Below are 17205 nucleotides of genomic sequence, written 5' to 3'. Positions count from 1 at the left end.
TGTGGTTACAAACGACTAAGAACTTATTCATTTTTTCAAAGCTATACTCACTTTTACGCTTGAAAATGTTATTTCGGTTGTCAGTACCTTTACACAGAAAATGTACCATTTTCTTGATTTTTAATGAAGATGTAATTACTTGATGGAAATCCATATGAAATGTTTTACCTAAGATAATAGTTTATTTCATACACACTGTTCTGCAGGGGAGCAGGACCTTTCAACCCCAAGAGGCTTTTTAACCCTTCTAAAAAAGAACACTTTTCAGTTTTCAACCCTTAGACTTTTAAACCCCTATTTCAAAGACTTTTCAACCCCTACCTGTTTGGACTTTTTAACTCCTATAACAAAGACTTTTCAACCCCTAGTTGAATTATTTTAATAACCATATTAAAGACTTTTTAACTCCTAAACCAAAGACTTTCCAACCCCTATTATTTGGTTTTGAGCTGGTCCAAGCTAAACACCATTAAAAATGCTGCAAGGCATTTTAGAATGTTAACATGCATCATGTGCCAATGCCTTCCTCAAACAGTATTACTAGTATATGTTTTAGAAAAAAATATCGAACTGTACAAACATGTAAGGCTGGTGAATTTTGCATTACAAAATAAACGCTATTAATTGGTAATTAATGCCATGTTGTCACTTTACTACATACCCGGTAGTAGTATATAAGCCAGTCATCCTACAAGATAGTAGTGAAGCAAAAATACACATATGATGATTACTGGTAGATCATCTTGTATATGTGGAAAAAATGAACTTGTTATCTAGCTGATTGTAAAAACACTTTGTCATTCTTAAAGGGACTCGTACCTCATTGGCACCAAATAATCATTTTCCAGGTAATGTGTCTGAAATAATTAGTTAACTCTTTGATACTGAAATTGCAGAACAAAATACAATGAAAGTATGAAAATAAAGTCTTGTTTTAATCAGGGGTGAACCTACGCTTTTTACGTCATGGACTAATAAATAGCATAACCACTCAGCAAAAGGGACTCATACATAATTTATGGATATTTTGATCATGCATACCTTGGAAGCAACACCTTTTATTTCGTATTTAAAACAAATTTGCTAAAGAACCACATTTTACAAACTACGAGCTATAACTTATACAATAAACTCATACCTGGTTGAGCATTTTTGATGTAGAAATGAGGCACCCAAACTGCCAACAAGTACATATATGCATGCATAAATATTGAAGCAATGGTTAACATCGTCGCTTAAGTATATCCCTCACGCATCAAAATTAATTTTGCAATTGCACTAGTGGCCAGAAGGGGGGGGGGGGGTGACCCCCCCCCCCACAACCACAACGTACCGATGTCGTCCAAGTTAACTTTTCGTTTCGAGGCAGGGGATACAGGGTAATCCAGAAGAACTGGAAAAAGGGTTGTGAAATTGCGTAAATTTGTTTATTTTTTTGTTTAGTGACACTGTTATTCAAAATCAATACATACACATATATAACAAACATCAATTGTGACTGATAAACCTTTAACTACATACTAAATAATGCATTTATTGAAAATATTTATTACTGATAACAAGATTGTAACCGTGTTTTTAATAGCAGAAAGCGCAAAAAATATTTAATGATTGGTAAATGCTAAAAGATTTATTGTGGTCTACTATAGTCTCATAAGGTAGAAATACCGTGTGTAATGCTCATTTCTTTCAAATTTAACTCGATATCCTTCATAAGAACCATTGTTTTCGACATTTATTCATTCTTTTAGGAATATTGAAACAACATTATTAATTGTGGTAAACCTTATCTGGCAGTACTTAAGAGTGCATCTTTGACTTTATTACTCGAGTGAATGCACCTTCAAACCGGTTTAACACCAACATGTCACAGTAATCAATACCATCTGTGTTAAGATGTCGGGAATGTGTTAGACGAATGATTTTGTTTTATGGAGCTTTGAAGAGCGATGAATGGCACTAAAGTGGTGCCAAATGGATATCTCAAACACCCATTGGTAAGTCATTTATTTTTTTCCATTTAATTTTTTGTCTTGATTTTTGAATATATAAACAGTCAATAAGTAGGACATCTCGTTAAGAACGTTCACTTGAAACAGTCCTCTTCTTATCCACACTTCGACAAGGAGTGGGGCTACTCTGCCTAAATAGCCGTCAACGAGTATTTTAAGAAATATCAAAATAATAAAAAATGGTGTCCCAGTGGTTGCACCAGTCAATTGTTATCATGCCCCCCCCCCCATAGTCCACCTAAATGACCGTCAATGGGTCTTTTGACGATTTTAAGACTATGGCAGTTACAGGGATACACATGAAATGTCAAAATAATAAAAAAAAGTATCCCTAATTGCTCATTATTGTAGCTACCCCCCCCCCCCCCCAGTCTAAAATTATAGACGTGCAATACATTCTTCCAATCCTTACTGGTTGACGGTACATTTCCTAACAGGGCACAAATCCTGAACACCGGCTAAAACACGCATTTGTTTACCGTGATCGATTATTCGATGATCTAGATAAATACAGAGGCTTGCCTTGGTCACACTTGCAAAGTTTCATCTTGTTTTGTTAAGCATTTTTCTAAAAAATGCCATTTATTTAATATAGCATACTTTTTAATTATAATTGTATGACCATGTATTTTCGCTTTTCAAGTGTTCGGTATTTGTGCCCTCCATAGCGTATTTTGAAGGGTGATTTACTATCCATAAAATTGAACGATTTTCGACATAATATTGACGAGATCGTGAATCTGTACTTTGACAGCTGTTTTCACATGAACCAAAGATGTTTCATACGAAAGTTTAACTTACTACAACATAAACTCTCCAAGATAATTGTAAAAAACATCAGAAAGTGTTCGGATTTGTGACCTTAGCCAGTAACGTCTAAACGGGTTTGTGCAAAAACCGGGGGGGTTTTGAAAAATATTGAAATTGTATTAAGTGAAGTATTTTATGGTTTAAATTGATCATAAAGGTTTATATTCATACTTTACCATGTAAGTGAAAAGTTATTTTGCATTAAAACACATTATTTACCTTTCCAATAAAACAAAAGTTGACTGACACAGACAACAATTATGCCAAGCGGAACAACTCGACCCAATCGTAATAACTCGGCCACCACTGACAAGCTTCTAGATAGACCTCGAAAATACAATCGTAACAACTCAGCCATGGCCGAAATGTTCCAATTGTTTAAAAATTGTGCCCTGAAGCCTTGCAGGTGCCCTTCATGTATATATCGCTATGTTTTGACAGCAAGAAATGAAAAATAAACGTCAAACTCATAATTATTCATAGGATATGACATTTTTATGTATGGAACTGATATAAAATTACATAATCTGGTAATTTTTCTTGTTTTATGATATTTTTGAGATATTAAATGCTTTAACCCAGAATCCCGATCGGAATAACTACCCACTTTTGATACTAAACAATTTGTATGTGAAGGATTTGCCATATCAAAAAAGATACAAAAATCCGTAAACGTACAATTCTTTGGCAGGGTTCGACACTAACAGTAGTCCGGTAGTCCGAGACTACCAGATTTATGGTCGGACTACAAGACATTTTAAGTCAATAGTCCGTCGGACTACTAGAAGAAAGTAAATATCACATCAGTTAATTGAGCATAAAATCTTTATTACGCTTAAACTTGCGTAAAACGTGATGTCAAGAAGCCGATTATCACCGGTAAACACTCATTGTAAAGCTTGCCGAAGATGGCCGGGCAGTTCCGGACAACATGGACTGTTAACCGAATTTCGCGCGCATTTCGTATAGCCTTTCGATTAATGTTTAAACCAGTCAGTAGAATGTCTTTATTTAGAAAGGGAAAAAAACATTTTCACACTCTATGGTGTGTTTTAATCGTCAGACATGTGCACCTCTGCTTAAATGTCAGCAAGGTAGATTTGGGTCCAAGTGGCAGATTTTCTAAATCCCTTGCATTTTCAGTCAAAAACAATGAAAGATTCGATGCAGATAAACACTTGACGGTTGTAACTATTTTTAGATTTTCTGAAAATACGTCATGATTATTATGGTTTAGGGTATTGTCAAATGTCGGTGTTTATTTAAAGCAAACAGAAGGAATATTATGTCTGGCTTATGCAATCTTTTAAACTGGCTTTTAGAAGAACAGCTGATAAATTAATCATACTGCCAAAACAGGTATAATGCAGTGTAAGTGCAGACGATGACAGAGTTGTGTGCTTTAATTTTCGCGCCAAAATGTAACATTTTATACATTGAAGCTAGGGCCAATAACAATTAACACCACGCTGATAGCGATAAGGCTACACCTACAGTGTCACATGACCTCCGACAAATACCCAGAAGCAGACGATAATAATACAAAAGTTATAAATGACAATCAGATGAAAAATGCATGGAACATGGTAAAACGTAGCAATAAAACCAAGTATAACATTAAATAAGTTCATTATTATTAATTGTATGCAATGTATAATTCAGGTAGAAAAATGTCTAGACTTTAAAATAATTTATTTCTAAATAACATCGGAATTTTGTTACAGTACAATAACAGTCTCTATTTTAAAACTCAAATAAAGGGAAACAAAACATGTATTAATTTCCTATCCGAAAATCAACAAAAAAAGATGTTTGTATAGATCCATTGTCAAAACTCAATGGATTTCGCTGTTTTTCTTCCTTTTTCGATTCAGAATCACCTGTTTTATACAAGTGTAATGCATTATTATCATTATTTATATAACTACCTTATTGTTTCTCTCAATGAATAAATTTCCGTTTTAAATGACATGCAAAACTGTTCTAACAATAAGCATAGAAATTTTGAAACGACCATAGTCATTATACATGCAAAGGTGTTTACTTTGATTTGCGTCATTTTAAAATATGATTTTGTTTTATCTATACGTATATACTTTTTGTGACCTTAAGCTATATATCAGATATTTAATTAAATTTAATAAAAAAATGTAACTCACATAAATTGAGGTGTCTTTTTCACTAATATGTCAAACAAACTTAAATGCAAATGTATATGCCTCGGTTTTAAAACTTTTCGCACAATAAGGAGACAAATTTCAAAATCAAACTAAATCGCAATATATCATCAATATTGTACACTAATTCTCATAATGATATTTCTTATTTTAAGGCTATTAAAACGGAAATATACGTATATTATGTACGTTTACATTAAGACATTTTGAGAATTGAATTAGTCTACTAAACAGTCCCTTGTTATCAATTATAATTTTAGCGGCATAAAGGGAAAATGTCAGTATTTCGGATTTCTTAAACTGTCTTTACTATCTCTCAATTATGAGACATAATTTGTGTTAAATATATATAACAGCGTAATTACACTACTGTTGATATGTGAGGATTGTCGGAGGTCATGGCGGATAGCAACGGCAACTGATAAGCCCTGCCTAATTTGGACGCTAGTTTGAGTGACAGGCAGCGTCATGTTAATTGTTATCTTACTCCCATACAAAAAATAATTAATAACACTTTCGGAATTTATTTCATCATGTTTTTTAAGTATTATATGATATGTTGTTTAGATTAACAAAGAATACTGAATAGTAGGATGCCAATAATCAAATATTGTTTATCAGTAGGATGTCTGTCATTTGTGCCATAACTTAGCAACGATCTCAGTCGAGGTGTTTTAGTGTCAAGTGATTTATTGCAACATTTTCCTGAAAGTGACAGATTATGGGGTATTTTAGCATGGTTTTTAGATTTTTAATCTGAGGTATTTTAGCATAGTTTTTAGCATTTTTTTTGGTTTTAAAATTAAATTTAATGGCCAAAAATTGTTTTGAAGAATGTGGAAATTTTAAGATTGAAACAGATAAAAATCATGACCAATCAAAGGGTTATACTGACAATGTTCTAAGAAGGCTAAGTCTCACAAAACACTGAAGGAATCCGTTGCAGGCTTGCATTTTTATGGACTACCATAGTTTTTGCTGGACTACCCAGATTTGGGATCCAGTAGTCCGAGGGACTACCTTGTGAAAAATGTTAGTGTCTAACCCTGCTTTGGTCTACTAAGATTTAGCTTGTGAATGTCATTTTACAGCGAAATCAACAAGTTAAAAAAATACTCATGACCTGTTCCTTATCAATATGAAATATCTTTAAACTTTTAGGAACATTATGCAAAAAAAACACAACAGTATGTTTTACCTTCGGTATAAGAAAATAACTATTTTCTAATAAAACTACTGTTGAAAAATGTAAGCTAATGAAATGGAAAATAAAAAGATGCTTCCAAACATGCCATATTTTCTTGAGACCATTCAGGGGGATTAATGTTCAAAAGTCTGAAAATTCAGGGGGATTTTGGTAGTATTCAGGGTTTTTTTTTAGCAGGTCTAATTTGACAAAATTTCAAAGTATTTTAAGACGCAAGTACACAAAAACAAATTGCCATAATTTTGAAAGACTCCCGAGGGGATTATGTCCAGAATTTAAGGGGATTTGGGTCACATACCAGAGAATTTTCATCATCGCCATGTAGCATTACGGGCATGACACACGTGCCAATTTACCTTGTCTACCCCTTTTTCCAGCACTTCATCTATATTTTAATGAGACACAGCCATATTGCATAATAAAAGCACTCACTTGCAAAATAGAATACTTCACAGAAAAATATGTTTCAGAGACAATTTAATGGGCTTACCTTCCTCTAAAATTGGATACAAAATCTGCTCATTATGATCATAAATGATGACTTTCAGACTAATAGAGAGAATGGAATGATTTATCAATATTTTTCATTTCAATTCCCAAATAGTCAGATTTGTTTGCTTCTGATAAAAAGCAAATGCATAATTTATTGTTTAAGTTCATAAACATATCATCTTTTGGCATTCATCAAAAAATAAAAAACATCACCACCATAATATTAAAATAAATAAAAGTCATTTCATCCGAATTGTCTACTTTCAGTTTCTCTTCTGGAAGTTCTGTTATTTTCCGATATTTGAGATGAAGGTCATGTCATGTATGTAAACATATTAGTGGGTCATAACAAAGAACAGCATTGTCTATTAGTTATTTTAATCCTTTTCTTTACCAAATAATGTACTGTCACCTTTAAATCATAAATCATTTTGATGACAATGACACATGTTTAAACACTTTAATTTGTTACATCCTCTCTGATTGGATAAAACCTATAGTTTTAACCAATGAAAATCGTCCTTTTATCTGACCAGTCTAATTGACATTTCTTATGCAAATTCTGACAGTTTCAATCAAAACAATGCATGAAATGTGCCCTGCTGACTTATTAAGTGTCACCCAATTGGTGTTGTTAAAACACACCATCAGTTGATAGTCCAATTAAGACAAGAAGGGCATTATAACTGCAAACAGGCATATATAATTAAACCCTGTGATAATTTTGCGTAATTTTAAACACACTTTTTTTAATTTCGGGGGATTTTCATCCCCCTCCGGGAGACCGGGGGATGGGTCGAAATTCCGGGGGATTTTTCCCCCTCCGGGGGATATGGCATGTATGTCAGCTTCTGGGTTGCTTTGAAGTTGAACTGCTCACATGAACCCACAAAAGATGTGTAGGTATGTGCTTAACAATAAAGGATAAAACATTAAAATGAAGCATTTCAAGTGGAGGTTTTCATTAGGGTAGTGCTACCTTAAACACACACTTTACAATTATTTTTTTCTCTTTTTTAATCTATTTTCTTTAACCAATGGACTATACAAACAGTAGGGTCAGTCCCAGTATACAGGACAATTATTCAATAAAATGTTTATCCTTTTGATATCATAATTGGTAAACAAATATCAAAATGTAAAGAAAAAATAACAGAGACCGGGTTCAAACTGTGGTCGCCAAAATTGCAGTCCAGTGTTGTATCCACTGCTGAAAGTTTACATTTATTTATTTGATTTAATATATACCTAGCTTGGTAACATTAAGTGATAACATCGACTAGCCAATCACACATAAAAATTAATTATACTAGGTATACCCACCTAGTAATCTTTTTTATGGAAAAAAAATGTGAAAAATCAATTAATTGTAAACTATGTGGTACTTCAGTTAGTTAGTTTCAATGCATTGTACACATTGATACCAAATTCATGTCAGTTTTCGACAATTTTCTCTTCTTTCGCTATTTCATCATACGGTGTATAGCCCCTGAATAAAGTTTTACTCTGTTTCATTGAGTATATTTCTTAAAAATCCTTTCTTTGTTCTAATCTGCTAAAAGGTCACAGTCATGTGAGCATCTTTGAGGCCTCTCAGTTATTATAACCAATGCACCAGTCAATTGTACCAATGCACCAGTCAATTGTAACGGTTACTAACCACGCCCCCCCCCCCCCCCGGTCCGGGGGTATACTGGGAATAGTCGGGAATTGGCCGTGTTTTTACTTTCTATGTGGCCACGCAGGGCCGGGTGACCGCAGTGGTTTTGTCTTTGAGCCAAATTTAGCCGAGATTGGGCCTTATATAGAGTCTCTGGTGTGCAGGGGCATTTGGCCGGGGTTTTACCATCAGTTCGTTCCCGCAGGGGAGGGGATTAGACCCAGGGTTGGCTGGACCGAAAGTCAAAGTCCCCGCTATTCCCTGGACCTGGGGGCGCCAGGGTTACAATTGACTGGTGCACAACATATAAGATATTTATAAAATAAATAAAAGTACAGTTAATCAATATATTTTAATTTTAATGTGGTAAATTAACAAAGAATTAGATAGATGCTTTATGCAAAATCTCACAAAGATGTAAAAAATTACTAAAGAGTTCAGGTTTGCTAGTTTGTAAAAATATTTCATGGAATCATGGTAAATTGTTATATTATATGTCCAATGACAGCCCATATATTTTTTAACTACTTGAACCTTTCTTGTTATAATTCTTATTATTATTATTTTTTAGTTGATGTGTGATGCTGATAATACAGAGACAGCTAGAGTGACAGAGTTTGATGAATAAACTTAAATTAAAAAACAGTGAGTACAATAATCTATTTTAACATGTCTTGTGTGTAAAGTGTGATTCCGAAGCAGTAAATATATATATATATATGTATCTTTAAGTTTTGAATCACAAATTTAGATCAAAGATCTATTATCACACAAAACTTAAAGGATATATATGAAAAGTCATGTGAATTGTGCAAGTCATATAATATAAAATTTATATTGATCAAGTCAAGCCATGCCATGTAAAAAAAACTGACATCATATCAAAGATTGTATGAATCATTCTCAGAGCTATTGAAAATATTTAATTGGTTGTAAGCGGACCATGCACGGTAATTTTGAGTAACCCCACCAGCCAATACAATATGGCTAAAAAGGCTTTGATAATATTTTTTATCTAATGTTTATCTTTCCTAAAATATTTATATTTATAAATCTATTTACCAGTATAAATCTGTATTTATTTATTTATTAATGCATTTATTTGCTCACTAATATATACAATACACTTATCGTTGTATAATGTCTAGCTAATACATGTATACAAATATGCATAATATGCATAATTATTGGGGGGGGGGGGGGGTCATAATTACCTATGGTGTACTGTCTTGTTCTTACGAAGATATGATTTTGACTAAAATCCTTACTGAAAAGGCAGTGCAGACTGGCCTGTTTAAATAATTAATTAAATCTAAATGGGTTTAAATGTATTTTATTTTATTTTTAAAGATATTTTAGAGTTTAAAAGGAAGAGAGTCTGTTTTAAAGACTAAATGATTATATAGTCAGGATAAAAAATAATTATTTTTCAAAATCAAGTTCAAATAATTTTCCATTATTTGGCAAATGGAAAAAAGCTTTATATATTAAGAATGTTTTACTCGATAGAAAGTAGGCCTAGTATCTTTTGCATTGCAACACTAAGAAAGTAAATATTTATTTTTTGTCTTTTACCAATTCCATCAAAGTCTGTGAGTGGCTCATGATGCTTAGGCCTGCCAATTGAATGGTTTTCGAAATCATAAATTGAGACAACTTATAACTTTTGTATAAAATCTTCAAAGCTTTCAATAACTTAACATGTCATCCACCTTATTGTCTCAATTTAAAAATAGTTTTCACTCAACAACTTACTTATTAATCAGGATAATAATTTGATAATGACTATCACTATCATTCTGTAAGATAATGTACTGGTACATAAATTTAATCCCCAATATATCAGATGAGTGTGATAGTATATGCTCTTAATAGTTGTAGCCCAGAATTATACGTAGGAAACAATAGAGTCATTGGACTGTTACACGAATTTCAATAGCTCGAAATTCGCCTTTTATTTGTACCAGCATGGGAAAACCCTGTTATGTTAATACATATAGCCCGGAAGTAACAAATAAAATGTGAATTTCGAGCTATTGACAGTCCAATGACTCTATTGTTTCCGAAGTAATGTGTGTATATTACAACGGTTTAATTTTGTTTGTACCGGAGGATTAGGTCGGAAAAACTAGAATAGCTATAATTCCGGGCTATATGTATTAATATATATATATATATATATATATATATATATATATATATATATATATATATATATATATATATATATATATATATATAAATGCACGAAATCAATGTGGGATTTTCATTAAGTTTTGGTTAAACCATCTTTGTAACAAATTACAGTTACTTCCAAATTACATCTTATTCTACATAATACAAACTGGAGGACAGTTCTTTTTATTTGGTAATGTTAAGAGACTTGAAGACAAAAAAAATGTTTAAATTCAGAAAACCTTACACAAAGTAGAAACCTTCTATTAATGTCATTATCTTGAAAAAATGAACATGCCTTTTAGCAAAATTTTTGTATCAGTCTGTGAAAATCTACATTTTGCCTTCGACATGTTATACAATTTAAGTATATTTACATGGAAATTAAGTTCAATTCTAAATTGACAGTCATGTATTTCTTCCAAAATTTTCATAGTATAAGGAACATGAATTTTTTATGAATTTAAGTGCATAACTGCAGATAATGATCATTATCTTAAATCAATTACAAGCCAATTCATAGTCATGCATATAGCCGCCTTTTCAAAATATGATAGTGATTGTCTCAAATGACCAGTCTTTCTCTGTGGGGGGTGGGGGCTGTCAGTCATAAGGAAACCTTTAAAAGGCATATTCATTCAGCCAATCAGATGTCAGGTTCAGTGAAAGGGGCGATGCCAGGTCAAGTAAAAGGGGTGGAGCTAAAATAAATACTGACATTCAATGAAGATAGATCCCCTGTCCACCCGGTTAGCACAGTCGGTAGAGCGTTGGACTGTTAATCGGACAACCCTGGTTCGATTCCCGGGCGGACCAACTCACTTCTGTTGTGATTGGTTATGAAATCCTTTCTACGACCATTCGCACTGTACCACTGCCCCTGGCATGTACAGAAGTTGTCAGTTCCTTGCAGAAGTGAAGGCACCTAGTACTGGTTCACCGCCCAGGATAGGTGTGCGGTGGTTGAACTGTCACTCTGGGACCCTTCAATGTGCTCACGCCGGGATCCGGAGTATAAACTACTAACACCACCACCAGATAGATCCCCCTTTGGCCTCACAAATATGTATCAGTCACACTAGGGGGTGTGACAGGGTCAAGCCATAATGGAGCCATAGGCAAGCAGACTTTTATTAACCCAACAACAGGTGTAATTTTTACCAACTGAGGAAAAAACTTTAGAGGTTTTATTATTGCTCATTTTTTTATACAAATTAAATATCTAACAATGACAAATATAAAATATGATAATTCAAGCATAATATTGACACCAAACATGACACATCTTGCAAATGGTCTTGAATAAAATTCCTACACTTTTTATAATGATAATACATGGGACCAATATCAAAACCATTATCCTGTTAAATAGGACAATGGATTTGATATTGGTAATTCGCAGACAATACAATGTAATTAAGTAAAAAAAATACACAGTATGCACATCTGGCTTCAAACAAAAATTGTTGCTTAGGCCAAAAAAAAGTATTCATAGTTTCCATTTAAATATCAAAAAAGGTAGGCATACGGTAACTGTTGTTTTTTTTAGGACCATGTTTCTTTGGCAAACTGACCTATATCAGGGAATTATTAAGGTCTTTACTAAAAAAGCACATATTGATCAAAACACCAAAAACAAAAAAGGATCAGAAGGATGAAAATAGGGTCAGTTGGGCGGAAACAAAGATTTTTGAATCCTTATTTTGTCAATGATGTCATGTCAGTGATCAAAATGATAACACAATTTAAGCCCTGCATTCTGGAATGTGGGGCTAAATTCTTGATTGTGTTATAGTAGGGCCAAAAATAAAATGATTCGGTTAGGGTTACATCCTTTTTAAAAACAGAAAGAGTAAAAAGTATAAAGGATTACATTTTTAAAATACATAATATATAGGCGTTTTCACTTTAAAATACATGCATTGTTACAGTCTTGTTTTCAGTAAGTAACTTTTCCTTAAATGCATTCTTTGGAAAGTAATTTAAGGTTTATTATTCAAAATATATGTTAGTCAACTTGTGTATGTATTGATTTCCAACTTTTTTATTTTTTGTTTAAACTTTATGTATTAGAATTTCTTTGCGTAAATACCTGCTTATGTGATAAAAGACTGCTGACTAAAGATTAGATTTCAGATTTTGATATTTCCATTCCAAATTTAATGTTTTACAGCTTAAACTGCTACTAACAGTTTAAGAAAAATGCATAAAACATCAATTTTGGATGGAAGTATGAAAAGCTGCAATCTGATATTTTGTCAGCAGTCTTTTATCGCTGGTTTGCAGATATTTACGCAAAAATTCGCTTGTTCGAAGACAAAATTTTTAAAAAAAGTTGTCAAAACGTTCAATCTGTGAGGTTGCAGCTTTAATATAAGACTAACATAAATATTAAAAACACATGAGGCCGCTTTAATATTAACATGTCAATATCAAAAAGAAGATGAAAACTGAAAACTATGAGAAAGTGTTTTTATAATTAAAAATAAATTGCTTAAAGCAAATATCTGAAATTAATAATTGTCATGCAAAGCAGCCTGTAATGAATATGAATATTAGATTTTGGCCTTGAACACCTTTTTATGAAGAGTGTTTTGAAGTAAGGATTATCATAATGCTGAACTTAATATTGTACTGTAGCTTTGTAGCAAATCCTTATGATTAAAGTCACTGTGTCTTCCTTATGCTGTGATAAAGATCTCCATAGTAACATTTCTAAACCTAATAAATTAAGTGAAAAAGGGTGTTTATTGGGGGTAATAAAACACATCTTGATAATGGCCAATTAGTTTTAATCTTTCAAGTGTTGGTAGGATGGGAGGGGGGTCTTAACTTTTTGAACTGCCAATATTTTCCTGGTTATTTTGTCCACCATGTCAAAATGATCTGGGTTGTTTTGTCAACCCTGTCTAAATGGGTTGGACGTGTTTTGTCCCCTTAGTCAAAAATGACATGGGATGTTTTGTCCTACATTTTTATAAAGGAGTTCAGAATAAATAACACATTAGTTTTCGTGCTTATGTAAAATAAATGCAAATGACTTTCATTATAAGTTTAAAAAATACTCTTAACGCTGCATTCTCACAGATTTACCATTTTTACAACTTTTTTATTTTTGTCTTGGAAAGAGCAAATTTTTGCGTAAATATCTGGAACCCATTGATGTAAGATTGTTGATAAAAAAACAGATCTTAGATTTTCATATTTTCGAAAATGTTTTAGAGCTTAAAACCTTACTAACGGTTTAAGAAAAATGCATAAAACATCAATTTATGAACTTAAATATAAAAATCCGCGATCTAATTTTTTGTCAGCAGTCTTATTAACTGGTTTCCATGGATTGTAGCGAAAATTGGCTTGTTCCAAGACAAAAATTAAAAAGTTGTCGAAATGTTTAATCTGTGATAGTGCAGCTTTAATTATGGTAGCTTTTCAGTCATTTGCCTATATATGTCTATTTGATTCAGTAAATACTTCATAATATTAAAGCTAGGCTTATTAGGATATGCTTATTTTTCATTGGGTTCTATTTAGCACATAACAGCTTCATTACAAGAATATATTAATTATTATTAAAGCTGCATGCACTCTCACAAATTTACCGTTTTTACAACTTTTTTATTTTTTTTGTCTTGGAAAGAGCAAATTTTTGGGTTTAATAGTATCTGCAAACCAATGATAAAAGACTGCTGACATAGATCATATCGCAGATTTGCATATTTTCGTTTGAAAGCCAATGTTTTGTGGGTTAAACTATTACTAACAGTTAAAGAAAAATGCATGATCTAATTTTTTGTCAGCAGTTTTATATCACTGGTTTTCATGGATTCTTGAAAAAAAAATACTTCCTCTGTTAGCCAATTGAGAACAAAATCAAGAGGTTTTGGGTTTTGCTGTTTATATGTTCTGGAATTTTTCAAAAGCATTTATTTATAGGACTTATGAATTTTATGTACAGCATTCTGTATATTGTCAAGTGTCCTTTTTTTAAATTATATACAACATGTATAAATTTAATGTTTCAGGAAATAACCACCATCTCTCTCAGAGGTCATCTTTCTCATTATTGTGGGAAACCTCAAAGGGCATCAGGAAAGAGTGACCATTATCACTCTTTATTAGCTAAAAAAAGTGACCATTGAAAAAAACATATATATATATTAATGGTTATATTAAATTTCATCATAATATTTAAAAAAAATGTTATAAAAATATATATATATGTATTTATTTTTTTAGTGGGGGGGCTTTTGAACCACTTGCCCATTTTGAGGGGGGGCTTTTGAACGGGGGGCTTTTGATAGGGGGGGCTTTTGAACGGGGGGCTTTTGATAGGGGGGGCTTTTGAGTGTACCCCTCAGGAAAACCTTCATCAACCTCTTTGTGCCCAGTGGCTTGTGCAACAGTGTTTCAGAAGTATAAATACCTTTTTAATTTGTGTATATCAATTGTATAATGACTTGTTTTTATATATTAAATATATATATATATATGATTTATTATATATATATAGATGGTTAATCTTATGACTTCCTGATAGTATTTAAGTTGTGAAATATTAAATAATCTTATCATAAAAAATGCTTGGAAATGACAATAAAAAAAAGATATTTGTCGAATAGGAAGTTTCACCTGTCCTGTTTATATTACAAATCATTTTAAATCAGACAGAAAATTCAATATACTTGTTGTATCTCACTGTTGATTTGTCTTCACATTTTGTATTGTCACATCAAGCCTGTTTGAACATCCTAGAGAAGATAAGTGTATAGAAGCGGATATGATATATAATAAATATGCATATAAATGTGCTTGGGATTATTTTCAGATTATCATTAAAATGGGGATAATGGATGACTGGCCACACATATGGGGCTATGGACAAGCTTCAGAGCAGGCTGCCAGGTGGTGGTGTTAGTAGTTTATACTCCGGGTCCCGGCGTGAGCACATTGAAGGGTCCCAGAGTGACGGTTCAACCACCCACACCTATCCTGGGCAGAACCAGTACTAGGTGCCTTCACCTCTGCAAGGAACTGACAGCTTCTGTACATGCCAGGTGCAGTGGTACAGTGCGAATGGTCGTAGAAAGGATTTCATAACCAATCACAACAGAGGTCACCTGGTCCGCCCGGGAATCGAACCCGGGATGTCCAATTCAGAGTCCAACGCTCTACCGATTGAGCTGACCGGGCGGACATATTAGCTACATTAGATGACAAGCCATCTATGCTGGACATTCTTCACAATAAAATGTGATGTCACAGGAGCTGTCTATCTCAACAGCTCACACTGTCCGTATTTGACTAAAGGAATGAATGAAGTCACTGCAGAAGTTAGATTGAGGAATGTCCATGTCACTACCCATCATTTGGAAGGAGTTGGATAAAAAAAGTGTGGCCTATGTATTGAAACAGGTCCGATTTCCAGTTACGGACAGTCTTGATTTGTCTGATTACATTTTTGACCAACATGATGGTCTAAAAGAACACTTACTGGTAACTGGTAAAATCATGGCCCAGTTGTTCCAAGAGGCAGGCGAGTGGGAAGTTACTAGACTCCATTTCTTTATGGGTTGATCTGAGGTTCCAGTTCAGTTAAAGTACTGATAGAACACCAAGTGTTTGCCATAATACAGCAACATTTCATTTGTAACTATGTATTTGTTTGAATTGTTGAAACAGTACTGTTAACTAAATAATGTGTATGTATATGAAGAATAATATTATAAATAATTTGTAAGAACCTTTTGATATTAAGTAAAATGTCGATAAGTCTAAATATGTATCTGCGAATCATTTTTGTATATCTGTAAAGATTACATTGCCTATATTCCTCAATTTATATTTTTCTTTTAGCCAGTCAATAACTTTGTTAAGTTCTATCTTCAAAATTGTCGGGACAGGGATTATAGCCCTTAATTAACCCAAATATGTAACATTCAATGCAAAATTGGCTGCAATTAGGCAGTTCAGATGCAGGAACAAACATCACTTGGGTCCTTAATAATAGCTTTCCATCTGACATTGAAGATCCAATAAAAGGAATTTGTCTTGTGACTGTTTATTAACTCTCAATTTATTGAAAGTGAAATTACTTACATGATTTGTAAGAACTAAATTATAATGATATCAAATGATTGTTTAAATTAAATAAAATAGATGATTACATACATGAACTATTTTTATTTCTTGTTTGTCAATATGAAGAGTAATGCAATGGCTTTTGAATTTCATAAAAAAGGATGGAAAAATGTATGTTTATTGTTTAAGCAATTAATTAAGTAATAAAAGTTGTTTTTTTTCTTTTTTTCAAATTGTGCTATCTTATAATACAGATCGTTATTTGTTTAATTTTGGTACAAATGAAGTATATAAGGTATGTCTAATGTTACAAATAGCAAAAATTCAAATGCAAATCATGGTGACTTGACTAAATGTGAATGCTAATTGAATCAAAATAGTTAATAAATAATAATGTTCATTTGAAACAATTGAGAGTATAAGTTTGGTTTGTGTATGCCATATATTCCCAGGGGGGGGGGAAGGGGGGGGGGAATGAAAAAATGAAAAGTATATTACTATGCGCAGTGCTATAATAATTAATAAGTAAATGTTTTTGTGATCACAATTTGTCCGGCGTCCGTCTGTCGTCCGTCCGTCCGTAAACTTTTA

General features: G+C 32.8%; 1 protein-coding gene and 1 long non-coding RNA gene across 3 annotated transcripts in view; one reads left to right on the top strand and one right to left on the bottom strand.

The window, feature by feature from the left end:
• LOC128219091 (uncharacterized) overlaps nt 1–17205 on the bottom strand; it is a 36020-nt gene that overhangs the window by 9874 nt on the left and 8941 nt on the right. The window lies entirely within an intron of this gene.
• LOC128219096 (uncharacterized) lies at nt 1348–17014 on the top strand. The gene is made up of 4 exons (XR_008258554.1): nt 1348–1997; nt 8930–9003; nt 14559–14949; nt 15362–17014. It is a non-coding gene; the product is annotated as an uncharacterized LOC128219096 (long non-coding RNA).

The sequence above is a fragment of the Mya arenaria genome, chromosome 15 (genome assembly GCF_026914265.1).
Source record: "Mya arenaria isolate MELC-2E11 chromosome 15, ASM2691426v1".
In the NCBI taxonomy this organism is placed as follows: domain Eukaryota; kingdom Metazoa; phylum Mollusca; class Bivalvia; order Myida; family Myidae; genus Mya; species Mya arenaria.
Note: the sequence above shows the minus strand (reverse complement) of the source record. Positions and strands in the feature narration are given on the sequence as shown.